This window comes from Lissotriton helveticus, chromosome 3_1 (genome assembly GCF_964261635.1).
Source record: "Lissotriton helveticus chromosome 3_1, aLisHel1.1, whole genome shotgun sequence".
Classification (NCBI taxonomy): domain Eukaryota; kingdom Metazoa; phylum Chordata; class Amphibia; order Caudata; family Salamandridae; genus Lissotriton; species Lissotriton helveticus.
In genome coordinates, this window is record NC_136061.1 from 1201268605 (window position 1) to 1201296421 (window position 27817).

Genomic DNA, 27817 nt, shown 5'->3' on the forward strand with positions numbered 1-27817 from the left:
TTATGTTTATTTACCTGTAAAACTCTGTAATCCATAGTTTACTACCCCCACCCTGCCCCTCCCCATGTCACCGCCTGGCAGGTACTCCCACTACCGACCGCGGCTGGTGTGCGGAAGACACATTGAGGTGTTATTTATGCTCTTACTGCCTCTTCTGTGATTCTCTGCTTAGGAGAGCTCAGTTAAAGTAACATTGTAGTCCTTCTATCCTTGTGAAATGTCCTGTTTTTTGCCTTTAAAATTCTGGTCACCCTATGTTAGTGAGTCATGCAGGTGCACGTGCGGCTACTGCAAAACAAGGGGCTCAAAGCCCTCCGTATCACACGCCAAAAATACTGCCCGGTCGTTGGTCTGATCCGGATTGATTACTTTTGAAAAATAAAACATTGTAAACACCGTACAGGTCTTACTCATTAAAAGGCATTTGTTAATAAAAAATGGACAGGACAAGCAGAAATAAAAGTGGGCAAAACGAAGGCCTCATCAATAATGTATGAGTTTTGTGATACATTCTGGTGTGACTGTCTTATACTTTTGTGATTGATGTGCAGGGAGATCCTCAGAGGTCCAAGTCATATCAATATTTGCTGGAACACCTGTTTTCTTCCCTAGGCTCTCTTTAAGTCACGCAAGCCAGGACACGACTTTGATTTAAAAGAAATTAATTCTGTTAAACCAAAGTTGTTATTTCGACCTCTGACTTATAATACACGCACCCTTCAGAGCATTCACACCTTCGCGCCCAAGAACATATAATTCATAATGTTCGCAAAGTACACCATTCATCATCACACACCATACATGTGTGTTGGTAATCGATTACACTTTCCGGTGTCGTACACTTTCTCGCTTAAACAAGATAATTTGTTTAATTGTAAGTCAAATATTTTTTGCAGCGCCGTATTACAGCCTTGGGTCACTTCGCAGGGCTTGACATTTTTTCGGATTAGCATATCTGTGGAAGTCGTCAGCCGAAAGCATACTTGGCTGGTTGAAAATGGGTGCACCCTCCGAACCCGGCTCATTTTTCATGACCACCGAACCAGGAAGAGCCACGCGCCCTGTTTGAGCAGCTGAAAAAGAAGAAATGAAACCGAAACCACCAGCCGGGGCTGTAAAATCACACGACAGCCAGTCATCGGCAAGCAGTCCGGAGCTTCCGTCTTCGCGGTGAGTCTATCAGAATTCGTGTGAGTGTGCCCCGTATACACCGACGATTTTAGAATCAAATCAGCACACACAGACACCATTAAACATACGAAATACACAAGCGCGCTCACACATACACTAAAAAAAAAAAAAACAAGAGAGAACATACTTTTCATAACAGTGCGTCATAATTATAGATCACAGTGGGTTAACAGGAACACATCACACAGGCCGGGCAATATATTACACCACTGCTGCATACATTTACCAACACAAGTGACACTGTGAAACACGGGCACAAAATAGCATACCCACATTTGACCCACAATACAAGCACGACTGTCAACACACTTTTCATGGCAGGTACCTGCAAACAATACCAGATAGACGTGCACACACAACCCATACACACAACCACCTGACAGTGCTTAAATAGATTTGTTTGTGCAAGTGGGTATGAAGCGCTGGAATTAAAGTTTGTCTGAAGAGGACACTGTGATGGGACACCTCCAATGTAGAAGGTGGGTATTCGACAGAATCTTTTCTAAGGGAGAGGTGCATAACATTTGAGTTTATTTTTGGAAGTAAGGGCAGTATATTGTCACCGAGTTTATTAGAAAAGTGAGCACGACACTCGGCTGTGTCTGTGTGTAAACAAGGACACTACACATTAATTGTATGTTTGTCATTGAAGAACCAAAGGTTTTTTTTTTTTTTTAAATAATTGGAGGCATCTCTCCTAAAAATAAATCAGTAAGGGAGGAGATGTCAAGATTGACTAGCTTATTTTTGTAGTGAGGGGCTAAGAATTGAAGAGGATTAAAGGTTAGTAGAGTCAGCACTATGAATTGGAGTTTTTTCATTAGTGGGGCAGGAAGTCACAATGGAGTAGGCCGGGGTTAAAGCAGAGTTCCGCACAAGCAGCCAGATGTAGTAAACAATTTTACTGTCGCTGGTAGTCTGAATCGCTGTTTGCGACCACAAACAAAGCATTTTTTTGCCATGTACTAGCAGTAATTTAAAAATTGGTAAAGTTTTACTGACGCCTCAGATTTGTTTGCAGCTCCATGCCGAATTGCTATTTGGGTGGGTGGCGGGCGTGTAATAGGTCTCCTCTCCTTTAGGCGATTCTGCAAGTGAAGTATCATTGCTTTGTTGAAATGCAATTGTAAAACATTTGGAAATGACTGACATCCAAGTTGGCGTGGTAAGCCATTTGTAAGGGAGAAGAGGTCCTCTTGGGATTCTTTCTGCTTGTGAATGTAAAAAAGTTAGTTGGGATGTAGGTGGTGGTGCAGGGGACCATTGCCAAATATGACAGAAACTTTTCATAAAATGTATGCTTTTCTTTTTAAATGCACCGTCATTTTCTTAAAAGGAAAACCAGCTGCATTTTAAAAAGTTCATTTTAATGAAAGGCCTTCACAAACATGATGGGCAGATAACTCTAGCCAACATGCCTGTCATGGCCATCAAAGGGAGTGAGTCACAATTTATGATCTTCCACATTATTATTCATGAGGTAGGTCTGATTACGACCCACTTTGAATCAGAATTTAGCTAATTGACCTATAAGTACTTAGGATGGTTTGGTAATTTTTTTCACATCGCCAAAATACCTGTTACAAATTGCAACCAGATTTTTGCAACCAGTAAATACATCAGTCACATACCTATTTATGTATGTAGCACCACATTGTTTTATAAGAGGGGACATAGTAAAGTGTTTCTTATTAGTATAGTCTTCACAATTGAATGACTTGTATGGATTGGAGAGGGGTATGGAATTTGTACAGCAGTATACACTCAGAGTATTTTTTGTAAAGGTGGTCCTATATGCTTTTGGAAGTACAGGTAGGTGCCTACACCAATTGGTCACTGAAGTGGGTGGAAGCGGTATCAGATATAGATGCAATTTTAACAATTATCTGTCGCACAAGCCAAAAAATAACAACCAATAGTATATAACAATTTAACACTTGAATTTCAATGGAGGCACTCTTCAATTATTTTTTGTAGCAGGCACCATATTTTAGCAACGTTTTTGTAAGTGGAACCCCTGACTTGAGTGGAGATTTTTTTTAATGTGGGGGTGGGGCAAAGCTTAAATCTAAAATGGAAATGTGAAAACAAAATATTTTGGCGGGGAGGCTCTCACTGGAATGTACCACAATGGGCACTAGACCTACATTGGCTCTTTTTGTAAGGGTAGGGTGGCAGTACCACAGTTTATAGGAAGTTTGGAAGTTGGAGCTGCACAATTGAATATTAAAGTAAATGTCAACACAAATGGATTCCTTTTGAAGTTGGGGAGAGGTACCATGTTCAGAGAATTTTGTAGGTAATGGGAACTATAATTGACTGACTCATTTTGTAAGTCGGAGCACTATAACTGACTGAATCAATTTGTAAGTGGGGCCACTATACTTGGCTGAATCCTTTTGTAGTTTGGAGGCACACTGGTTAGTTTTTTTTTTAAGTCAGTGGCATAATATACATTATTTCTGTAAAGGGGTGCAACATAATGAAATCGTTTTTCAGGTGGGAAGCACGTATTAATAGCGTTTTTGCGGTTACTGAACTTCCCACACTGTAATTTTTTTTTTTTATTTTTTTTTTTTTTTAGGAAGGTCCCAAGCTTTGATTGTTTTATGTTTGTAATGTTAGCTGGACTTAACCCCTGAATGTATTTTTTTTTAGCTGATGCCACCCACCCACAGCCCACCCCCCGTCCCATGTTGATAAAAATATAGACAGATATCATAATTACGAAAAATAAACTTTGTGAATCCAGTATTATTAATGAACAAAACATTTCTTCCGTGGAAACCCTGTGTTCTGTCAGAGGCATTTGTATGGCGCGCATTCTGCCACTGCCCACTGGGATGGCCTTGTTCTGAGAACATCTAGCTACAAGCCGACACATTCGACGATAGGGAGCAGAAGGGTTACACTGATAAGGACAGCGCATTCCACACATGTTACATTACACATTTTGACACTTTTTTACATGGCCACATAACATTGTTTCCAGGCACAGGGGATGCGGTGTTTCTCACAGAATCAAACCATGAGCTTGAGATTCCATTATTTATACATCTGGTGCTGCCACAGTCCCGTTCAGTGCACTCTTGATGGTAGACAGTTCGCCGACGGTGCCCCCTACCGGCTCCACCAGAGTACTGCCTCTGCCACGCCACACAATTAACCTTGCCAAGCTAAGTAGCGAATCTGCCACCCATTCTAAAATGGCCGGACACCACGTCAGGTGGACTTAACTCTATAACCCCCACCCCACTACATGGTTGTGGAGCGTTTTAGTTCCATACATATGGGGGCTTCAACGAAGCGAAAATTCCTGTTTTCCTTACTTTTCCGCCAGAAATGTTCCCCTAAGTATCTCCTGCAATGGCAGATGAACCCACTTTAATATCTGGTCTAGAGTATGAAAGATATTCAGCTGTTTATTCCCAGTGGATTGTGTTACAATTGGATGGGTGCGTCTTTCACATGGGCAGTGCTGCCACAGATGAGAGGCTTTTGTTTGTTTATGGACAGTACTGTGGTGGAAGCAGATGCATATTTTACATGGTCTGTCTACTATCAAACAACTGCTTCTTTTAAACAGACCAGAGTGTCCACCCTAGGAGTGTAAGGGCTGCATGTCAGATTTTCATAAAAGCACTGATCATGTACATGAGTTTCATTTAAAACCATTACATGTAATTTATTGTCTATGGATGGTCTTTAAAAATTAGGCAGTGAGCCCGCCCTTCTAGACTTATTTTTGAACACTTCCTATAACAGACATTTCCAGGAGGCAATATAATTTTGCTTATGTGTAAAGTACTAGAAAAAGTGCCTGTTTTCCGTGGACAGTGGTATGATGGGATACATTGAGTGTTTTTTAAATAAAGGCCACATTGTGTAGACCCCATAAAGATAGTTTTGTGCTTCACCAACAAAAATCTATTCCATTTAAGTACTGGCCACATACAAAAAGAAATATTCCATCATAGTATGGCCCATATATAACAAACACCTACTCAATGATTTCAGCATAAAAATATATATTCCTATTTCCTGCTAGTACACAGTCAATTATATATGATACAAACATATTTCATCACAGTATTGACCATATACAACAAATATTTCCTTTAACATATTACTGGCCATATAAAGCACAAGCAATGGCAAAGTAAAAATGTTTTGAACATGCAACGGCAAAGCTATTTGGTCTGGCTTTTTGTTAGGGGAAGTTTTAGTAATAGTTTTGAGACTTCATGTGTGTTGCTCCCCAATGTCATATAAATAAAATACCACAAAGAACAACCCCTTAGACTACAACAGGATGGGACCTGGAAGTAGGGCCTCTTTGCTGAAGGAACTGCACTAGATAGTTAAGCAGGGCCCTCAATAAGGAGCCAGAAGATGGAGGTTGTAGTGTCAGTGGCGAACCTAAAAGTCACAAACAGCAAACCATTGCATAGTAAAGAATTTTTGAATTTGAATTTGAATTTAGTCTTTATTGTTTAGTTAATTAAAACCATAACAAATTTCCTTTGCAATATACAACCGAGATTAAAGTAAAATCGCCTTAAAAGGAAATCACACAAACATTTACAATAAAAATAATTCTAAAAGAATATCTTTCCTAAAACCTTAAAATTGAAACTTCCTTCAGAATATGCCCTCTGTCCTGAAAAGTCTTAGTGATGTAATGTGATCATTCACGGGCTTGCTTTCAAGTATTTTTCAAAGGCCAACAAAATCTTTACCATCTTACAATGTATTTGGGGAACTGTTGAGTCCAAGCCACCAATGACTGCAGTCCTGCATGTGCGTATTCTCTTAACCAGGAAAATTGTCTTTAAGAAAAACGCACGCTCCTTGTTCAACTTCTTACAGTGGCATATTATTTGCATAGTAAAGACTGTTGACAACGGGCAAGAATTTTTGTTGCATTTGTAATTAAGCTTATGTGCATGCTCCCCTTTACTTGGAGGACAAAGGATGTAAATCCAACAAAGTGTTATCACACCAGCAAAGTAAACCAAATGAACTTGCAAGGGTGAACAGTGAATAACCACAGCATGCGTAGAAACAAACAGGACACACTTCCTAAACAAAGAAGGAATAAGCCTGAATTTCAAATGTCTTTTCTGTCAGTAAAGTTAACGCCACAAACACATAGTGGCTCTAAATGATTAGCTGTGCATCATGTTGCTTCTTCTGCCAGTCTAACAAAAGAACTTCTTGAGCATCATCACCTAAGGGAACAAAAATTGGTTGGGGCAAAAATCCACAAAGGCCAAGGTCTTGAAGGACAACCCGTCCAAGCAATGGTAACCCATGAAAAAACCTTACAAGTGAATGGCTGAAGTAGGCTGACCCAAAGCTCACTCTCTGTAGTACTTCTTGCGTGCACTTTTTAAAGTATTGGTAAAATGAGTTCTGCCAGACAGCTAAATCTGTCAGCAGTGAGGCCTAAAAATGTATTCTGCGAGAGTACCAGCCCATAAAGAAAACACCTATTCCATCTTAGTGCCTGCCACATGTGAACAAAGTTAATCTACACTGTCAATGTAAAGCAAACATGTATTCAGCTGTAGTACTGGCCATAGGATAAAAAACATGTATTTCATTGTATTACGGTCCACATAAAACATAGAAGTGTTCCATCACAGTATGGGCCATAGATCAAAATGAAGAGATAAGGTAGGAGAGATGTTTGTTTTATTTGGGCCTCACTATGAAAGAAATATTTGTAATATGGAGGGTTTGTATTGTAGAGGAAAGTACTGTGCAGTAAAAAATAAACATCCTTGTTCCCAACCCTACTTGTGTGTACTGTAAACAGTGGCGGCTGCTATTTACCGGAGGTGGAGGGGCAGGGAGGGAGGGAAGGTTGTAAAAAAAAAAACAGCTTCAGGGTGGCCGGCTGCCGCTTCTCGGTCTGCTCCCGCATCCTCTCGATCCTCCGAAGCAGGAGGCACCCAATGCCCTTACTATTCATAGCCAATCACAATGCTGCAGCGCAGCTTTGCGGTTGGTCTGAGCGCCGTGGATTGGTGCTCATATGGAGAATGGGGGCCTGAGCATGTTCTGCACCCAGGCTGTAATGCAGCCTGGGTGCAGAACATGCAAAGTGAGCATGACTGTTATGGTTGGCCCAAGGGGGCCAGCCAAACAGTTCTGCACACTTTAAAGTGGATCACTACTCCTACTCCTGGCCCCTGCTCTGCCAGTCTTGCTATGACCTGCACCAGGAAACACAAAACTAACATCATAATAACGCTGGTTTTTATCATTTAATTTTCTTTTAACTACTGCTCCCAGAGCAGTAAGGCGACGCTCCTCCGCCATAGCGGAGGAGCCGCCACTGGTTGTAAACAATGCACACTGTGTGCGCGTGCGCACACACACACACATAGCGAAGAAATCATGCCTAATTCAGCAATGTTTGCGTATGCTAAATATAGTTTTACATATATTTCATGCTATGCATAATGTTCGGATGCATTGACCCAAAAACGTATCTATAATGGTTATGTATAGGTGTATGCTCAGGCTGCACCTTAGTCTGTGTCTCTTTACATTTGTTTGTAGGGTGCTTTAGGGGGTAGAGCTTAGTTGAAACATGTCAGAGTCTCAAAGTTTAATTGATATAATCCTAAGGAAGGGCCCTATTCAGAGCTGTTTACTGTAAGTGGGGTTTACGCCTGATAATTCAACAGTAAACCACACCTAAACCTGGCAAATAGGTGCTGACTTGCCCAATGCAGAATTCTACTGGACATACAATTCTGCATTGAGAGAATACCATGGTGTATAGCAAGTATTGGTAGTGCCAATCGATCTTTCCTGGAAATAAGGGAAAAACAATTAGAGTCACGCTTTAAAGCAATTCTGTATGGTAACGTGAAGCATTATGAGTAGATAGCATGGGAATACATATGTATTTGTGTGGTGGGACAGAACTGTAGAATAATATGTGTTTAGATTAAATTGTCTGGCAGTTCCACTGTCAAACCAGACCTAAAAATCCATGTAGATTAATGACTGCACTTGTCTATGCTGCTGACAGAGAAAAACACCATAAATTATCTAGTTATCTAAGATACTTTAATAGCTTTGCCATGCCTTGCCTGTGCCCCTGAAAGTTCAAGCTCAGGCAACTGAATAAATAAACAAAATGGTCACAGGGGCTTTGAGGGCAAGCCCGTGTTTGTGGAAGCACACAACTTCTGCCCAATCAAAACATGTACTGCTGGCTCCGAGCATGTGGACAGAGCCGAAGCCCCTTTCTAGTGGTGCTCACATAATTGTTTGGTGACAGCTGTGCTGTCAAGCCAGACCATAATCAGATGTATGTGAGCAGTGAGACAAGCTATGACACAGAGAGCTGGAGCACCACGGAAGAACCATCAAGCGAATGTAAACTTGGTAAAACAGGTTACGGTTTTCTGCTGAAGACAAATTCTAAAAGCCGCGTTTACATGGACTCTTCCAGGTTAACAGAGTAGGCAAGAGTTTTAGTGCAGGGTACCCCCGTGACAAGTTGTTACTATATGTGGTTTTGCTCAGTGCAGAGCTGGCTCGAGGCCATCAGAGCACTTTACACCAGAATCAGTACATGTTACACATTGTATTTTTGTTTGTCACTGGGAGATTAAGTGATTCAGTTTCCTACAGTGCTTTATGCCTAGGAATTAATCCCCTTTGCTTCTATGGTGGCGGTAAGAAAATACACTTGAGAAACGAGGCACGTCATGTGCTACACAGTTGATTATCTCACCGGAGTATGACACAACACTACTCCACCAACAAGCACTGGCGTTGCCAATAGGTTTCGCATTCGGAAAGTTGGAGATATTGGTTTTGTAAATGACATTTTATATTTATATATTGTTATTGACAATGCCAATAACGATATATAAATATAAAATGTCATTTACAAAACCAATAGCTCCAACTTTCCAAATGCGAAACCTATTGGCAATGCCAGTGCTTGTTAGTCTTGTTGATGGGTGGAAGCGAGTGCACATACCCTGTTCGATTGTATAAGTCGGCGCATCCGTGTGCCCCTACACTTTTAAGTGCACTATAAGGGCGAGTTTGTGCATCCTGGTGTGTGTGTGTGTTTCTTTTTTTTCTTTGCACAATGTGTGCTTGCGTGTTTATTTGTGCGGTCTGTGCTTGTTTTTCCCTCCTTAGAAATACGCATCCACTCATTAACAAGTCAGAACACTCAAGTTAACTCATGTTGTGTGTGTGTGTATTTTGTGGGTGAGCATGTACGTATTTGTTTGCCTGTGAACTGTTTGTGTCTCTAAATCTTTCAAGTGCTGTTTACAAGCACTCCTATTCTAACCAGGGTGTGTGTGCTTACAGTGAGAGAAGTCAAAATATGAGTGGGTGTGTGCGAGTGTGTTCGTCAAAATACGCTAGTGTGTGTAATCGCCATTTGGTGAGTGTAAATGGGTGTTTTGTAGATCTGTGTCTGTGTTGGAGAGTCAATGTTGTGCGCCTGCGCGCGCTGGTCTGCTGTCTTGGACAAGTCAATCTTAAGACACAACAAAACAATAACACAAACTTGCGCGTCTGAATTTGGGGCAGACGCACTTTTTCATTGGGCGTTCCTTCTGCCTAGGAAGTTCTGAGAATTGCTCGAAAAGAGTGCATCTCTGAACGGATTCTCTCGCAGGATGGCTCCTCGAGTCGGGTTCGGTGCTTCTCGGAGGAGTAAGGTAGCAGTGAATGCGGTCGCTGTCCCAGGCACATCCATACTAATAGGAAGACCTGTTAGAATATGAGCCCTTCCTACGGCGCTTGTCAGTGGTGGATTACTCTGTTGCTCAAGATTCCAAGTTGTTGACAAACAAAGAGGATATGCAAGTATAGTCGGGAGAATATGCTAATTACGAGATGTGGGGCATGCCAACAGAATCTGTGTGGGGATCGGGGCAGTCTGAGATGTAAAGCATTTAAACTTTCAATTTGTTTATCTGTTACAAAGTTGGTACCTCGCAAGGGTGTCAGATTTCACTTATTCATAAGTGCAGTGCAAAGTTGTTTGTAAATAATGCGTCGGTCGGCCGGAGTTCCTTAGACTCTCGAACAGCGATTCGCAACTGAAGCTTTGGCCGGAGGGAAGCCGGATGGGGGCGGGAGAGCCTGGTGGGGGGGCAGGAATGCGAGCGAGGGGAGAAGTGTGGCAGGCAGATGCGCGGAGGGAAGCCGGATGGGGGCGGGAGAGTCTGGTGGGGGCAGGCGGATTAGGGAGATGCGCGTGCTTGTGTGGTCACGTGACCCGCGTGACTCACATGCACTGTGAAGAAACCGCAGTGGTTTGACCAGTCGATTGAGCCCTTGAATTTTCGCCTATTACATTCGCAAGCGAATGATAATAGGCGAAACCTAAAAATGACCTGCTTTGCAATTAATTCCACCCAGGAGTTCAGGAGGCAGTGCTAAATGATTTAATTTTTCTAGGACGCTTTAAAATAGAAATCTTAACCTTTCAGTGTCCACCACACCCACTGCTGCCCTGAGGGCACAGTTCAGGGAAAGAAATACGATCGAGCTTTCTCCGGTATTCCTAGTTTTTCCCTTGAGCTGCACCCTCAGGGCAGCACTTTCTGCCATTCAAAATTACTACTTTTGAAGCATTCCTAGAAATACTTGAGAAATGTATGACTTTCCAAAAAATATTCCAGGATTGAGGTTAGAATACTAAATAGGCCGCCTGGGATACTTGGGGAAAAGTCGCTCTTTCCCCAAATATGCTAGGACTGGAGTTAGAATAGTAATTTTGACCTTTTAGTATCCTCCACACCAACTGCTACCCTGGGGGGCAGTTCATTGGAATACTAATTAGGCTACCTGAGATATTTGGGGGAAAGTCACTCTTTCCCCAAAAATTCTAGGACTGGAGTTAGAATAGTAATTTTGACCTTTTAGTGTCCTCCACACCAACTGCTACCCTGGGGGTGCTGTTCAAGGCAATAAATGAATTCCTGTCAGATTCCCTGTCAGAGACATGGTCTCTCCCCCCGCACTCCGCTGTTGTGCTGCTGTTGCTTTTGTGCCAGTGGCTGCCCTGTGTAGGCAGAGTTCAAGTCCGCTCTCCGCCGATCTGCATCTTGGTATCGTGCCTTTTTGTATTGTGCCTTTTTTACTTGTAGTTCTGGCATTCTTTTGTATTGAGCCTTTTTATAGTGGGCCTTTTACTTCTAGCTCTGTTATTCTTTAGTTGTCCAATGTCTGTTGCCACTTTTCCTCCATGCCCGCTTTGCCACCCTTTTTCAGGCCGCTGCTGCCCCCGTGGCCCCTCCCCCTGCTGTTTCCCGCTCCCACTTCTCAGCTGCGTTTCCCTTCCCACTCCCTATTTAATGGCGGCCGCGCTGCTCACGTGCTCCTGGAGTGCCAAAGGTAAGCCCGTCTGCACCCTTCTGCGACCAGCGCCAGGGACCCTGGATCTCCACCCCGGCACAGCTACGACTCCGCTACCCTTGTGGCACTCACCCCGGAAGAAACAACAACTGCCAGATGTCTACACAGAACACCACCCACGGCCAGTTCTCCTGCCGACACTGCGGTCAATCCTTCACCATCCACAGCATCCCCACTACCGCCACACCCACACTGGATGCCCGCACCACAAAAGCCCTGAAGTGCATCTTCCTCAGCGTGCGCTCCCTGCACAGACATGCCGTAGAGATCTGGGACCTCATCAACACTCTCTCACCATACTTTTTTTTTTTATTTAAAAAAGTTTTATATAGCGCTTGCTTGACCCGTGGGTATCAGAGGAGCGCTTTGCATACACCCCTTAGGGACAGAAGAAAAATTGCATTACATAGTAGGCAGGCGGTAAGGAAGCAAACAGAGATATAAGTACAACGTAAAAATTTGGTAAACAGTGCAGGAGAGGGAGGGAAAAAAGAAAACGATACATCCTTGGCTCCGGTTCAGAGTGTGGAGTAGAGGCCGGTCCGTGAACACTCATCAGAAGTCCCGGCTGGGCGTTGATTAACTCGTGCTTGAACCACGATTCTTTCCTCATGGAAACCTGGACCAATGCCTCCTCTGCCCCGACATCGCCACCGCCATCCCTGACGGATACAAGATCCAGAGGAAGGACTGCCCCCACCGCCGAGGTGGAGGACTTGCCATTGCACACAAGAGCTCCCTCCGAATCTCCACCTCCAGCATGAGCGACTCCTCCTCCACCACCGAAAACCTTCACTTCCAGATCCAGACCAGCCCTAGTACGACTCTTCGCGGCACCCTCGCCTACAGACCTCCAGGGCCTTGCGCTTTTGTTCACTACTACCATTGCCAACTTCATCGCACTCCACGTCATCGCCTCCACGGACTACATACTCATCGGAGACCTGAGCTTCCACCTCGACAACTGCAACGACCCAACTCCACCACCCTCCTGGACAACCTTGCCAACCGCGGACTGAAGCAGCTCATCACCACCCCCACCCATAAGGCAGGACACACCCTCGACCCCATCTTCACAGAGGGACCAACAACCGCCTCAGCCACACCTCGCAGCCCCTCTGGACAGACCACCAGTGCGTACACTTATCCTTCAACACCGCCACCACTCACAAGCCCACTCCGCGCCCGTCACAAAGAAACTGGAGCAAGGTCACAGTGGAGCACCTCAACTCCACCCTCATCCACGATCCCCCCTCCACCACCAACTCTGCAGCCAAGGAACTACACCACTGGATCTCCAGCTGTGCAGACAAGCTTGCACTCCTCCGCAACCCCGACAGACAACACCCCCTGAAGGCCAACTGGTTCACCAACGATCTCCAAGAAGCTAGACGCTCCTACAGATGCCTAGAAAAACAATGGAGAAACAGCAAAACCACCGAGGACAAGACCACTTACAAGAGCGCCATGGCAGAATACCACCAACTCATAAGATCCACCAAGAGGACCTTCATCCGTAACAAAATCCTCACCAACTCCAGCAACTCAAAGGAACTCTTCAACATCATCCAGCAATTCACCAAACCCCCAGCGAAGCCTTCCCATAACCTCTGCAACAAGCTCAGCTCCTACTCCCACCTGAAAATGAAGGCCCTCTAAAACAATTTCAGCGAACAGACTCCAGAAACCACTCTTCAGTCCAGCGATGACAGCCAGCCCACCATCACCACCTGGACACCAGTCACCACCAAAGACACCACCACGGCCATGAAGAGCACGCACTCAGGAGCCCCACAGACCCCTGCCCACCACACTTCTTCTACAGAGCCGCTGCCGCCATAGCACCTGAGATAAATGGCATCATCAATGCTGGCTTCGAATCCGGCTTCTTCCTAGATGACTGGAAGCGTGCAGAGGTCAAGCCCCTCCTCAAGAAACCCTCGGCTGACCTGACGGACAAGAAAAATGACTGTCCCATCTCTCTTCTTCCCTTCGCAGCCAAGGTAACCAAGAAAATCGTCAACACCAACCTGACGACCTTCATCGCAGAGAACGCCAGACTTGACTCTTCCCAGTCCAGCTTCTGCAGTACCCACCGCCCCCCTCACCGCCACCGACGACATCCGCATGCTACTCGACCAGGGCCACACCACGGTCCTCATCCTGCTAGACATCTCCTCAGCCTTTGACACTATCTCCCACTGCAATCTCGCAGCAGACTCCACGATGCCGGCATATGGGAAACCGCCCTCGACTGGATCTGCTCCTTTGTCAGGGTGGAACCCAAAGGATCAGACTCCCACCCTTCCGCTCCAAACCCACAGAGATCAACTGCGGAATACCCCAAGGATCATCGCTCAGCCCTATGCCTTTCAACAGCTACATGGCCCCCCTCGCCAACATCGTCAGACAGCATGTACTCAGCATAGTATCCTACGCCGATGACAACCAGCTCATCCTCTCCCTCACGAAGAACCCTAGAGACACCAGACACAGCTTCCAGGAAGGAATGAGAGACGTCACAGCCTGGATGAGCAGCAGCTGCCTAAAACTCAACTCAGAGAAAACAGAGGTCCTCGTCCCCGGACCCTCCCTCACTGCCTGGGACAACACCTGGTGGCCCTCTGCCCTTGGAAACCCACCTATCCCAACGGACCATGCGCGAAACCTCGGCATCATTCTTGACTCCTCCCTTACAATTTCTCACCAGATCAACACTGTCGCCTCCACCTGCTTCAACTCCCTCCGAATCCTCCGCAAGACTTTCAGACTTTCAGATGGACTCCCCCCCCTGCCCCCCCGGAGCCCAGATGGCCGTCACTCACAACTAGCAGACTGAACTACGGAAACGCCCTTTACGCCGGAATCAACAAATCCCTGCTGCACAAACTCCAGAGCATCCAGAACACTGCTGCCAGACTCGTCCTCGGGACCCCACGACATGAGCACATGACTCAACACCTCTGCAAGACCTCCCTCCCTTTCAAGAAGAGATTAACTATCAAGCTCCTCACCCACGCCTACAAATCCCTCCACAACATTGGACCCAAATACCTCAACGAAAGAGTCTCTTTCCACATACCCAAAGGAAACCTCCGCTCCACTGACCTCGCCCTAGCACAAACCCTGTGCATCCTCAGAACCAGAGCAGGTGGAAGAGCCTTCTCCTACATCGCAGCCAAGGCCTGGAACGAGCTCCCAGTCAACATCAGATTCTCCTCTACTCTGCAAACCTTTATGAAGGACTTCAAGACGTGGCTTTTCGGCTGACCCAGAGCTGCACACCTTCCCCAGCTCCTTGAGACCCTCACGGGTGAGTAGGGTGTTTTTAAAGTTCCCTGATTGATTGATTGACTGTTATATCTCACAGATTCTCAGGGAAAATGAAATGTCTCTGTATAATCTTTTTATGTCTCAGTATCTTAATGTTATGTTATGGTATGTTAAAAGCATTTATACCGCGCACGGTCACCAAAGGTTTCATGGCGCTCAAGACAAATGCAGGAGAGACAGTACTGTAGAAGGCTCAATAGGCTAGCTTGAAAAGGTGAGTTTTAAGTAGTTTACGAAAACAATCGTACTTAGGACAGAGTCTAAAACAAGAGGGAAGGGAGTTCCACAAGGTGGGGGCCAGAAAGGAAAAACATGAACCACCGTGCTTTTTCCTTTTGTACCTAGGAATCGTAAGCAAGTTATGAGAGGTGGATCGGAGTGCTCTAGATGGAGTATAGCGCTGGAGGCTGGAGATAATGAAGGCCGATGAGGGCTTTAAACACCAGACAACCAAGTTTGAACTGACAGCGGTAGGCCACCGGGAGCCAATGCAATCTGTTCAACAAGGGTGAGATGTGTTGGTGTTTCGGGAGATGGAATACCAATCTAGCCACCTGATTTTGCACCAGCTGCAGCCGGTAAAGATGACAGGCCGGGGTACCTAAGTAGAGGGAGTTGGCATAGTCAATGCGTGAAGTCACCAAGGCCATGATAACCAAAATAAGTGCTTCAGTGGTAAGGAACCTGCGAATTTTGCAGATCCTGCGAAGATGGAAAAAGCAGGATGATGTTACTGCATTGATTTGGGGTCTCATAGACAATTCGTTCGAAATGATGACACCAAGGCTCTTTACCGACTTGACAGGGCAGGGAGGAGGCCCAAGGGAGGGGGGCCAGAAGCTAGAATTCCAAGGATTGGCTGGCCCACCCATCAATACCAACTCCGTCTTATTAGGGTTAAGCTTCAGCTGGCTATACTGCATCCACTCTGAAATCTCCAGCATGGTTGATTGAAAGTTGGAACAGGAAGAAGGGGATGAATCCACGGGAAAGATCAATTGAAGATCGTCCACGTAGTTCAAAATAGTAACAGGGGCGTGACGGAGGGAGACCAAGAGGGGTTGCATATAAAGATTAAATAAAAGAGGGGACAAAGCGGAACCTTGAGGGACACCACAAACTAAAGGAGTGAGGGGGGCAGAAAAGTTGGACAAGTGAACTGCCTGAGAGCGCTGATGGAGAAAAGATCTAATCCAAGCAAGAGCCATACCCTGGATGCCGGCATTGTTGACACGGTCGATCAAGATAGCATGATCGACCGTGTCAAATGCGGCCGACAGGTCCAGTAAAACAAGAGCCTGGGCGATGTTCTTGTCGGCTCCCTGTCTCAGCACATCCATCACCGCTACGATGACTGTTTCGGTGGAGTGAGCTGGACGAAAGCCAGCTTGATGCTTCTCCAAAAAGGAGGAGCTCTCGATGAATGAGCTGAGACAGCGGGTGACATAGGCCTCCAAGATTTTCCCCAAATAGGGGAGGAGAGAAATAGGTCGAAAATTACTCATGACAGACGGATCGGCCCCTGGCTTTTTTAGAATGGGAACAACCACCGCCTGTTTAAAAGATTCGGGGACCATGCCAGTGGCAAGCGATTTATTGAGTAGTGACAACGGAGGGTCTGGACAAGCCAGAAAAATGTCCCTGAGGATTTGAGGGGGACAGGGATCATTAGGAGATCCCGAACTCACAGAATGTAACAGTGAGATAAAATCCATCCGGGAGATGGGAGGGAAGGCCTCTAGTCGGCAGGGGTTCATAGGAGGCAGGGGTGGAGGAGTGGGTGATGGGAAAGGAGGGATATTCTTTTTGATGGTAACAATTTTATCCAAAAAGTATGAGTTCAAAGAATCACACAAACCCTGGGAGGGTAAGGGTTGTGGGGTGACACGGTCTGGCAGGGTAAGCTCCTCGACTATGGAAAAAATGTCCTTAGTCTTGGAAGCGGAGTCGATAATTTTTTGGGAAAAATAGGGGGATTTAGCTGATAAAATAGATTTTTTATAATGTTTCAGTAGATCCACATATTCAGACTTGGCTTGGGGGTCGTAATTATGCCGCCAGCGACGCTCAGCTTGGCGAAGGGACAGCTTGTCAGATTTTAGTTGGTCAGTAAACCAACGCTGAGCGTCGTGAGGACGTTTACTTTTAATGATTTTATGTGGAGCTACTTTATCACTTGCAGATGTCAACCAATGATCAAGGGAGCTAACCTGATCGGTCAGCAAGCTCTGTTCCCCAGGGGCGGTAGAAGTCAGAATGGTATGAAACTCCGTAAGGTCGGCATGCTTCCAGTTACGGGCAGTGAAATTAGAAATGGGGGTCGGGCGGACAGCCAAAGCAAGATTAATATAAAAGGAAATAAAAAGGTGATCAGACCATGAACAGGGATACACTAAGGGAGGAGAAATCTCAAGGTTAGCTGTCCAGACTTGGTCTAAAATGTGACCTTTACAGTGAGTGGCAGTCGTGATATGCTGGCTACAATTTAAACTCACTAAAAGGTCAGTAAAGTCAACAGAAGAGCTGCTCTCCCGGGACTTTCTAGTCAGTCAAACAAGATGACTGTTCTGCCGTTCATCATGTGAGCTAAACAGTACTGCTGAATATTTCAAGTTTAAATTCAGCAGGGAGTGGCCTTTTCTTGGGCTAGGCCTGCCAGTTAGACACCTAGAACCGAAAATAACAACGCGGTTTCATTTCGAGAAACACTTTTGACAGATGTTTGCCCCAACTTAAAACAGCTTATGTGGAGTGGGGTGGGGAAGAACGGGGCTAGGGGCAGCGTTCAACAAATGTCTCTTGCGTCCGTCGTATTACAATGACAGTGGTCGGAAGTGACAACAACAAACAAAATCAACGACAAACTAACAGATTACTGGACAAATCTGCACAACACCGCTCTGAACAAACACGAACTGGAGAATCTTTGCCCCCCCCCCCCCGAGGAACAAAATAACCCCAGCACTGGCCCAGACAAAGCTCTGGCTACTACACAAGACGTATTGGACACAAGCACAACTAGCATCACTAGACCTTAGAGAGAGCAACTTATGCTGGAACTGTGAGAGGGATAAAGGAGACCTCATCTTACACTGCCCCAAAGTAAAGAACTTTTGGGAAGAGGTATTCATGTGTAGTAAGAAAATATTGGGATGTACACTAAACCCGGAGTTCTGCAAACACAACAAAACAGGGACCTTCTGGCCCTTCTGTTAACCTCAGCAGTTAAAATGGTGGTCTCCAAATGGAAAGACACAGGGAGGGTATTGTTTAAGGGGTGGTTCAACTGGATAATATACCTGAGAGGCGCTGATAGCATTGCACTCCGCAACTCACCCTGGAAGCCAGCGACCAGAGGTATGTGGTCCAAACTGGATGAGTTCCTGGGTCACAATGAGCCCCCATGATCAACAGGAGCACAGAGTGACCTACCAAAAAGGCCTTCTCCACACACGAAGACAGTAGGGTGAGCAAAGTACCATTGCGCACAACCTCTCCTTTCCTATACACACTTTTTCTTTTCCATCTTTTCACACATCTTTACTCCTATAGTAGGACAGTACTAAGGGGGACATCCGATCATATAAACCATATCGAATACCTCAAGCAGGTACGACCAGTTAAGGGTGTCACCCTGTGAAGTGAAAGCAATGTTTAAATGAATGTGACAAATTCTTAATAAAATGCTTTGAAATAAAAAAAAAAGGAAAGCGACTTTGGGGGCTCCTAGCAGGCCCTCTAGCAACAGTGGCCTCCGGTTGGTGATCTGGGGGGCACATGTGGTGCCCCCTGTCAATCCCTGCAGTAAGTGGCAGACACCGTGTGGTGCCTGCTATGCTGTGCAGGGATTCACAAAAACTCCCATTTCTCTATGGGAACTTGGGCTGCGGACGGTTTCCGACCGCAGTAGAAGCTCCCATAGAGAGATGGGAGTGTGCAACCGCACCATGTGCGGTCACATCCTAATACTGGGTTCGGCGCCGCTGGTCCCAATTCCACAACGCCAGCCGACATCGTAATGAGGCCCATAGTGATTTGTAACTAATGAAAGTGAAGAATGTTAAAGTAATCCATGTCAGCGATTTAATGCCCTCTTGTGTCGTGTTTCACTTAATCTTAAATTCCCTAAGCATTTGCTTTTTCCAGTTATGATGCCTTTCTGTATGTTTTTTGTGTATAGTGCAGACTTTGAACTGAGTTGCCTCCATGTATTTATAATGGGCCACGATTGAGAGGTGTGGCGTTTAGACTGAAGGCAGTGCGAGTTTCTCACAGTGACTGTCACTGGGTCAGAAAGGTGGTCAGAACAGATGGCCAGCCAATACTTGGCATTTCTGCAGAGGACATATCGCCATGATCACGTATCCGAGTTGCAGTTTTGATTCTGTATGAATATTGACTAGGCAAAAATAAAAGAAAATGCAGTGCTCGCAGGTGTGTGCACTGTGTGTTTGGTGGTGGTGAAGAGAAGGATATGCGAGCAAAGAGACAAGGTATAACACATAAATGGAGATGTGGAGAGAAAAAGGGCTCACATGTCTACCAGCAGGGCCAGCTCTAGGGCAGTGCGACCACATCGGGCGCTTACTTCAGGTGGGGTGCCCTGTTTACAAGATCCTGGCTTTAAAAGCACCTGCTGCCCCGCTCATTGCCTCCAGCAATTTTCAGGCAACAATAAAAATGTCAAGATAACTCCAGCGATTAATGTTCTTCCTGGAGAGAGATTAGAGTATTGTCTATTGGAAATTTTAACTCATCGTAAGGTAGAGGAGAGGGCTAATATGCCTGCTGCAAAGCACCTGTACCACACCACAAAGTGCATATAGTGTAAATAGGTCAGTGGGTTACTGCTTGTGTCTGAGAGACCTTTTTGTTACTTGCAGTTTGGAAGTTAAAATCCTAATATAGGACAGTGAGCTAATAACTGACATCAAACATCTGCAAGGTATAGATTAGAGCATTATGATTTGCTAAAAAGGATCATTTGAGTAGAAATCAGTTCTGATTATTAAAGAGAACCCTCAACCATGGTGGTACTTTTTAAATTCTGATTTTGTACTTCTCCAGACCAAGCACTCTTACTGCCTACCAGTATGGATGACATGTGACTCTTACACCTTGTAGTCCTCTGTCTTATGCACGTCTTATGATGTAAAGTGCTCTGACACCCTACACTGGTATGAGTGGTGCTATAAAACAAATTAAATGAATCTGAGAGAGAGTGGTTATGAAGACTTGAGGGGCACTGTTAAAGGGTGGTAGGGAGAGAATTTGTGGTGGAAGTGGTCATTGGGGGGCGCCAGCAAACGTTGTTGCGCTGGGCCGCACCAGTGCTAAAGCCGGCCCTGTCTCCCATTGAGTGAATGTAACGGGCATGATTGAGTCACTCCGAAGACCATTACCCCTTCCTTCCACAGCCATCAGTTATGTTCAGTTCACAGTCATAATTAACACATTTTAAATTGTAATTATTTACAACAAAATCATTGACAAAGCAAATAGTCCTTGCTGGTTTTACGTGAACATCAGTTGTTGTGTTATACATCTGGATGCAATCACAGAAAGCTCAGAGAGGCACCACAATACCGGCCAGGTGGCACACTCACTAAGAAATCACAGAAATTTATTTGAGTATTTGAGTCATGCCCTTAATTACACAGGTCACTCCCTTTCACAGACTTTTGCCCTCCCCCACCCACTGTTTACATCCCACTTCAAGTCCCGACTAGCCTGAACAATGTGCCCAGTCCTGGAGCAAAGCATTTCTTTTATTGAATAAATGGTCTGTCCAGCTGGGCATCCTCTCCGAGGAGTTGTCAACATTGACTCGAGATGGTTGATGCAAGTTATTGCATTAATCTTCAAATACTGGCATATTGGTGAGAGGTTTTTCCTTGCAGACCTACACTTTAAAATCAGTTAAAGTTTGCTGCTGGCTGGGTTTTGGAATCGACTTGAATATGTAAAATAATAAAGCAAACTTACATATCACCACTAAATACCCGTTTACCCAAGTCATCAGATAAGTCTTTAGCGTAATCTAGCATGCTGCTAAAATCTATGTGTTATATGTATTCCAAAGGTCCAAATCCAGGCAGGGCACATTCATGCATTCATTCTTCTCAGGTTGATAAAATGGGGAGGCTTGTGTTGAGCGGAAGGAGTAGAGGTTACGGTGACGTGAGTTAGCAACTTTTTCAGTAGCTAGCACTATAAAAAAAAGTACGAGTAGGTTGTATAATTGTGGGCCCGGGTACAAGTGGGATGGCCATTCCAAGGAAGCGGGTCACTCGCTGCATCAAAATTTCAAGATTCACAGAAATACCACAGCTTCCATTTTTTGACCAGTGTATTTCGCTTGCTCTAAGCAGGTGAACTGTCTTGGTGTAAAAACCCTCTCAGCCAAATAGTGAACAAGATTTGGACACTGGTGCGCAAATACTGATTCCTACTGGTAATTTCACATCTCTGAGGCACTACCTTGTAATAGCTAGGTTTTTCACTAATCCAGATTTACTGAGACTGGGGTATTGTTACTTCCAGGGGTGGGAATACGCATGCAATATTCCCGCAAAACTTGTACCGGGCCCTGTGTGGGTGAAATTTTAACACAATTGTAGAAATGAAACAGTTTCTTCTGCTGCCACCTCTAACTGCAACAATGTGGTCTGAATTCATAAAATTAAATGCGAAACTATGTGTGGCAGTTTCCCTTCTCACAGCTTTTCAGGCACACTCCTGAGAAAGTTGTTGGTATATGACAAATATGGACTTGTATGATTAGTAGAATAGCTCATTTTGCGAAGCCAGGGCCTCTTTTTAATTAAATACTTTTCTTTTTTATCCAAGACAAATGTATATTTTTCCTGTGGAATAACCCTACACCCATAATCTACAATGCTGTGGATGTTCCGGTCCACTTCTCAACCTGGAAAGGGATTTTCTCACACCATTGGCAGGAGCTAATCTCCAACCAATGAAGGGTGAATAGGATTAGATATCAGATTTTGAATGCTTATAAACTATGCTTTTGTGGGTGCTCACAGTCTTTTAGGCTATAAAATGGCTACTCCACACCTCTTCTGTGAGATTTACCCTTGCCTCGCATTCCACTTTCATGGGGTCGTATTACAGGGAGTAAAAGATCTGGGTGCAAAGTTACGCCTACGTGAATACCTTGCTCTCATAAATCTAGCCAGTTGGGCTAGTAAAAAATTTAAATGTGCAAATGAATTTGTTAATCTGGCCCTGCCTGTGGAACATGACATTTGGAATTGTGGAGGCCATTAAAGTTTGCACCGCTATCTCTGTCTAGGGCTCTTGAGAGACAATGATAAAGGTAGACCACAGTTTAGGTTTCTCCGACATGTAGCTCGTGAGCTACTGGTAGCTTTCCAGCTGCATTTGAGTAGCTCTCCTGTGTATGGCCCAGTCTACTAAATTAGAAGATTTTGCGTGACAGAATTAATATATTTATACCAAATTTGAAAAGTATGTATTTGCGATGAAAATGAGTTTATGTATAGGACTCATTAGATGATGTCTGAAGAAAAATGATAGAATTTCCAAAATCATTTTAAATCTGATATTTGATAAGTCATGTGGTGTTGGGGAGATTTATTACTAATATTACCTTGGTCCACGAGCATTATAACTATGGCTGTCAAGTATTACCTATGTAAAGGCATTCCATATCAACAGCATCTTTTTTTCCAATTCTGTTTGTAAAATTTCCTGTAGCATTTAGGTGATCACCGCTGGTAACACTGCATAGGATGGCCGCTACTGTAATCTTCTTTGATGTTGTCACTATTACAACACTAATAATATTGGTAGGTCAGGATAATTTTCATAGTACATAAGTTTCTCTTGTTACAGAAAAGGTTGGAGAGCCCTTAAAGTCCAAAGTTTAGGCATACTTGTAAGCGTTTTCTGCGAACTGCTCTACTTAGTGGAATTTTCTTTCTTTTGACATTCAGCTTCTTACAGACCATCTGGACTTTCTTCAGTCCTTGAAGACTACTCTTTCTTGTTAAATTAGCTTTTGCTATGTTGCAAACTTATGGTCATTATTTACTTCCTTCGCCCTTGTGTGTATTTGAAATTATGTTTTTCCAATCGTGATTTAGAATTTGGGGGACGGGTACTCTGTCACAAATGTGATGACTATCCCATCTTACTTATTACAAGCGCATTAGGATACGGTGTATTTGTAATAGGAGGGACTAGACCTTTACCTGTCTGCCAAACTCCAAATCAGGCCGTGAATATTCATACCTACTCCTTACCATTGTTTATGTGCACTGTCCTAAGTTAGGGGCGTGCTTAAAAAGTGTCAATGATAATCTAATAGCAATGCATCTTTTCAGGTGTAATAAAAATATTTGTTGTACTTTTTTTCCAAGGCCAAAGACACAACAATGAAGTTTTTCTGCACAGATAAACCTGAGGAGCCGAATATATGGGCAGAGGAAGATTTACCTTTCTTTCAAGAAGCTGGAATAGAGCGGGATAAAGAACCCATCAATTGCAAGATCTACGTGATGTACTTTGGGACCACGCTCGATGCCGCAGAATCCATCCTTCAGAATGGATTCAGGCAATCAGAAGATGGTACCCTAGGAAGAGGTGTGTATGTCAGCAGAGACATTGCGAAAGCTAAAAGGGCTGCCTTTGGCAACGAGCATTTACATGTGGTGTTGAAGCTGCGAATCAACGTTGGCAAAGCAAAGAAGATCGACCAATGCGAACACCCACTTCAGAAGACCTGGCACGACCATGGCTATGACTCAGCCTGGATACTTCCTGGCAGAGGGATCATTAGACAGGGGTCAGAAAAAGATTGTGTATGGGACCCGAGCAGGATTAAAGTTGTTGAAGTGGTTTCTGCACCGTGGGGCCACAAAGGAAAGCTGCAAAATTTACTGAAGGCAAATAGAAGATAATGAAATCATAACAAATTGGATTAGCTCAAACAGAAAAAATAGGGGCATATTTACAAGGGCATTGCGCCACTGGAGCGTCACTTTTTATGAATGCAGCAATGTAAATATCATAGCAGTTTTCTGTGTCAGAGGGGCCTGCAAGCGATGTTGCTGTGGGCGTACCCATGCAACAACCATTGCTTTTTGACACTGCCCCAGGTTTACAAGAATGTGTAACTCTGAGGCAGTGCCAACATCTAACACCATTGAAAAGGAGGTGTTAGAGTGGGTCAACAAGGAGCAATACTTTTATTTCTCCTTGTTTTTGCTCCTTCTATGTGTGCTGCATTAGCGCGGACACAGTGGGTGAGCAAAGAGATGCGTATTCTTGTTAATACTGCGCATTCTTGCGTTTTTGAAAAGACGCAACCCGGCTCAGCAGATTTGCTTACGGAGCTGCGCCATTTCATTGTAAATATACCCCATAGTGCCATTTTATTATGATGAGGTATCATCATTTTAATATAGTTACAATCTGTTTCAAAGAACAAAATATGCAGTGCAACCAAAGAGATAATATGATAATTGATTAATATCTACTCAAAAGCAAAAAAGAAACAATGATTATAGAACAGTGAACAATATACTCAAGACACTTTCTAGCTGGTAAGTTCTAGAAAAACCTGATTTTCTAACAGTGGTGGCTCCTACAGGTAATGCTGTGGGGCGGTGAGGTGGGAGAGGGGCTGGGTGGGGTGGTAGTGGAGTGTGACATACGATGGGAAAGTGGAGAGTAAGGAAATAAATAAATAAAAACACTTACTTTGCACTCTCCGCATCGCCGAGTCCGCGATGCTGCAAGCACAAAGTGCTTTTATTTATTTATTTCCTTACTCTACACTTTCCCATCGTATGTCACACTCTACTAGCACCCCACACAGCCCCTCCCCCGCCCCACACCACCGCCCCACAGCGTTACCTGTATGAGCTGGTACTGTTTTCTAATCCATAACCTAACTAAATCTGCAGTGGGCCATTTGCACCTGGGATAACATGACTTCTTCTGCTTGGCTTTAATTAGCATCCAATTTCACTGTACCCGTATGAATTCTCTGTGAGGTTTAACACAATTTTTTCTTATCAATAGTTCTTTTCTGACATTTATTTTCAACCTCCTATTGGTCTGATATTTGAGTCTCAGCCTTGTTAGAATGCCAGTATGGCATGTGACACTTCTGTAACTTCAAAAACCAAATTACAAAATAACTTGTTTACAATTCCCCATTTTCCTAACAGGATTTCAGCAGTTGTTTACTCTGTGCTTGTGGGCCGTCGACACCTCCTCTTTACCTCAATTCCAAACTGAAGGTAAACAGATCTCTAGTGCTAGTGGTTATGCAGTGGATCTTGGTGGGCAACAAACATTGCAGATCAGTTGATAAATCTTTTTCTGCTAGTAGCACATTGTGGAATACTGTTCATAGTTTTCCATGAGGAAACTTTAGCAACTTTTCCATAGGCTGCAGTAAAAAAGCCCAAAAGTTACTCTTTTGTCACACAGCCTATATTAGCTCTTGCATTCTGGCCTGAATGCCTTGTCCATTAACTTGGTTCTCAACCTTCCTATACATTATGATGCTCCAAATTCTTACAAGGATTATGAGTGCTCACAAATGCATGGAATGTGGATATGAAAGGCAAAATTAATAACTTGGCATAGGCTGTGGCTTGAAGAGTTTGTAGTTATCATTAATTTTTTTTATAAATGTGTTTTTTGTACTCCTGTGAAACTGTTTTTTAAGCTTTTCTGGGTTTACCGGAATGATTTCAGGAATGTTTCACTCTTTTATGGCAGTTGCTAAACATTTCTTCTAACCCTGGCCGTTGTGTTAGCTCTCCTTCTTCTACCCCGGTTGCGGTTTGATAGCTATTCCCTGTAAACTTCTGCCTTAGCTAGATTTTTTTCCTCCAACTCAGGTACTTATATCTACAATAAACCTAAATGGAATCAATGCGCTGTCCATTGTGCTCCTCAACAGTGAGCATGAATTTGGACCTTGTGAACCGGTGTTTGGCTCAGTCTAATATGTAGCTTGTATAGCACCCCTACTTTTCAAGGTGGTGTTTTTTTGGGAGATTTAGTTTCATTCGGGTCGCTGCTTGAGAGTTTTTCTCCACTCCATTCTAGTGTTTGTACAAGTTTTATATACCCTACCAAGTCAGTTTCATAGCACACCATCGCTACCATAGCCCTGATGAGGTATGACGTCAGCAACAGTTTAGTAGTCATTTTCCAATTACATTTTTGTAGGTCTCTTAACTTGATTGTGATTCTTTAACATCCTATTACTCTGTGAGTTAACATGTTGGAATTATTACATCATGCCTACTCTATGCTAGATGATCTCTCTCGTGGGTGAAGTTTAAGACATTTTGAATTGAAAATTGAATAAGACATTCTGTACCTTATACTTACATATTTTATGCTCCTCTACATCAATGTTCAGTGTTCAACATGGTTTCAGCAGCTCAGGTGAATTCGTTTTTTTCTGATCTTTTGCTGGTTTTTCTTTTTTTCTTTTTTCCATTTCTTTGTTGGTTTTAAAGAAATTCATGTTATCAACCAAGGTAAACGTTAACCCAAAATCTGAATGATAAACTGATCTCCAACAGGGAATAATATAAAAGGTTCTTAATTTGTCTTGCCTCTTTTTCTCATTCTCATTGTTTCATTTTTTAATTTTTTTTGTTGAAATTGTCTCTTGCACACACTGAGCATCTTGGTTTGTAGCTTCGAATCATGATTTTTGTGAGCCACAGTTCGCTTTCAAAATCCAATGTTGTGATCCAGAGTGAAAATATTCTAACAACCCTATAAAACTGAACATCATTATGATAACTAATAGAACAATGGACAATGTTATTAGTAACTCACATATGTAATACACCTGTTGAAAATTTGTAAATGTTTTAATCGAATACTGATTATCTCAGATGTGTTCAACCGTGTCACAGAAGTGCTGGATCCTGGCCAGATGTCGTGAATATTCACATGAGATAAATTTCCACAAAATAATCTATGTGGCAGTCATTTACAGATATCCCGAAAATCTGGCATTGGTCCGACCCATGTGGGGCACTATTGATGCCTCTTATCTAATAATGACAATAGTGCCTTTTAGGGGTTTAATCACAGAATTGCTTTCTTGCTCAGACACTTGTCACTTTGAGTGAGCTAGCATCACTGACTGGGCTCTGTTTTGTTTTATGTAGTAAATTTGTGAAATGTTTGTTGTAATATTTTTGCTAAACTTTGCACTTTTTAATGACCTGGTAATAATGTAGTGTAGATTTGTATCGTAATGTATTGTAGATTAGCATATACATATATTATCTAAGAGCCAAATATAAAAACCAAATGATGCTAGGGATATTGTTAGAAAGAGTAAGCTTGCACCCCAAACATTATGGTCACCAACTTACCTTTTTCCTATCTTAGTATTTAGATTTGCTGTCTGTTTGATACATCTCCATTGTTATGGTATATATGTGTGTTTATATATTTTTCTATTTTTAACCATTCGAAGAAATGACAATAAATATTTCTTAAACAAGGGCCTCTTCAGGTTTGTCTCCTTACATTACTCTGTAAACTGATAGTTGTTATGTTTCTGTTAATAGTCACAACTAAGGATCCATAGACGACACCAAGACGTCCCCCGGTAGGCCGTGGAGGAGAAGTCTCTTTTCAAATTTGCCGAGAGATTATCCATTCGGTTTTAAGAGTCGCTTTACAGGAGCAGTTAATAATTACTTTTGGATGATTTACTATTAAGGAGAAATATCACTTCTGTTGGTGTGCCAGATCATGATTTATTGGAACATTTCTTAGCTTCTCTTCTGAACCATCTGTAAACATTATTGGTTTTAACCTTTTTATTCAGAATAGTGTG

The 27817-nt window shown here is 43.7% G+C and overlaps 1 long non-coding RNA gene across 1 annotated transcript; it reads left to right on the forward strand.

The window, feature by feature from the left end:
- The first annotated feature begins 1037 nt into the window (after positions 1–1037).
- On the forward strand, positions 1038–27478 carry LOC144823380 (uncharacterized). Its single transcript, XR_013608782.1, has 2 exons — positions 1038–1170; positions 23346–27478. It is a non-coding gene; the product is annotated as an uncharacterized LOC144823380 (long non-coding RNA).
- Positions 27479–27817: the final 339 nt, after the last annotated feature.